The following is a 2,188-nucleotide window of genomic DNA, read 5'->3' as shown; positions in this document are numbered from 1 at the left end:
TGGTCTCGATCTCTTGACCTCGTGATCCACCCGCCTCGGCCTCCCAAAGTGCTGGGATTACAGGCTTGAGCCACCGCGCCCGGCAATACTATAACTTTCAAATCAAGCTTATCCATGACTCCATGACACCCTTAACACAGGACAGACAAGCTATTGCCCTGGGCTCCTTTCTCTAAGCATTATCTCATGCTCCAGAACCCCATACCCACATCCCCTATCCCCATGCCACACACATGCACACAAATAGAAACTTAAGTAGGAATGCCCAGGTTAGTCATGTACCATTTTTTCTGGCTAAGTACAAGAAGACTGGCAAGAGGCCTGGGAAGAGGGGGCCTCTAGATGCCATCCCAGATCTAAACTTGTAAAGAAAAAAAGAGGAATCTAAACTTCTGTTTAGTTCCAAGTTGCAAGAGAGCTGCATGCTTGCTTGCTTGCTTTTTTGGCTTTCTTTAGTTGGAGTCCTGGAAAAAGGAATCAAATGAAGTGACATAACATGCTTAACAAGGATGCCACACTATCATTCAGTGTGAGAAAAATGCATTAAGGCACCAGTACTTAACAACCACACATGCATGCACAGTACTTTGGTAACACCTAACAGGTGATGTTAGAAGACAGATTTCTCCTCTTCTAGTTATTTAGGGAGTAAACAAGAAGGCAGACTTCTCATTTTCCTATTCATCCTATGCTACACTTCTTCCCAGTTCCTGGCCCATGAAGTAAGGAAATCAAATCTGTGCCAAATTAAAGAATTCCATGGCAACTATATTATTTTCCATTTGCATGTGCGTTTATCTATCGATCCCTAAAATGTAACTTTTTTTTTTTTTTTAATTTAAAGATGTGGTTTCACCATGTTGATCAGGCTGGTCTTGAACTCCCGACCTCAGGTGATCTGCCCGCCTTGGCCTCCAAAGTGCTTGGATTACAGGCGTGAGCCACCGCGCCTGGCCAATGTAACTTAAACTAGTCTGCTTTTCTCTACTTTGCCCCTTCCATTTTTATTTTTATTTTATTTTGAGATAGGGTCTAGCACTATTGCCCAGGCTGCAGTACAGTAACACAGTCATGGCTCACTGCAGCCTTGGTCTTCTGGGCTTAAATGATCCTCCTGCCTCAGCCTCCTGAGTAGCTTGGACTACAAGTGTGCACCACTATGTCTGGTCAATTTTTGTATTTTTACTAGAGATGTGGCTTCGCCATGTTGCCCAGGCTGGTCTCAAACTACTAGGCTCAAGCAATCAGTCTGCCTCAGCCTCCCAAAGTGTTGGAATTACAGGTATGAGCCACCACACTCAGCTCCAGGTTCCATTTACAAAAAGGAAAAAAATATGAATGGCTGGATTGGAGCCGACTACCAGCATGGAAGTTTTCTTTTTTTGTTTGTTTGACATGTTTAGACAGAGCCTCCCTCTGTCCCCTAGGCTGGAGAGCAGTGGTGTGATTATGGCTCACTGCAGTGTTGACCTCCTGGGCTCATGCAATCCTCCCACCTCAGCTTCCGAAATGGTTGGGACCAGAGGTGGAGGCCACCATACCCAGCTAATTTTTGTACTTTTTGTAGAGATGGAGTTTTGCTATGTTGCCCAGGCTGGTCTTGAACTCTCGGCTTCAAGTGATCCTCCTGCTTTGGCCTCCCAAAGTGCTGGGAGTATAGGCGTGAACCCCACCACACCCAACTGGAATTTTTTGCTACACACAATGCTGCCTTTTTTTTTCCCTCCATGACAGAGGCTTTGAATGTGGAAATGACCTTCTAAAGCTGTCACACTGGAATCCCACTGTAAAAATGACTTGCTTTTTCCTATATGTCCTTAGTCATTGCTAAAAATATAACAATTTATTATTTATCTTTATTTTTAAGATTTTGGTTTGTCCTCCCAGCACTGATGCTAAAGATGTTTTGAAATACAGTGGTCACAAAAAGAAAACAAAAAAAAAATAAATAAATAAAAAGAAAAAAGAAAAAAATAAATAAAAATGAAATACAGTGGTCACATAGTCTAAGAAGGAATATGTCCAAAAATTCAGAAAAATACCAACACTGGCCGGGCACGGTGGCTCACGCTTGTAATCCCAGCACTTTGGGAGGCCGAGGCGGGTGGATCACGAGGTCAAGAGATCGAGACCATCCTGGTCAACATGGTGAAACCCCGTCTCTACTAAAACTACAAAACATTAGCTG

This window comes from Cebus imitator, unplaced genomic scaffold (genome assembly GCF_001604975.1).
Source record: "Cebus imitator isolate Cc_AM_T3 unplaced genomic scaffold, Cebus_imitator-1.0 Scaffold274, whole genome shotgun sequence".
Lineage (NCBI taxonomy): Eukaryota > Metazoa > Chordata > Mammalia > Primates > Cebidae > Cebus > Cebus imitator.
Note: the sequence above shows the minus strand (reverse complement) of the source record.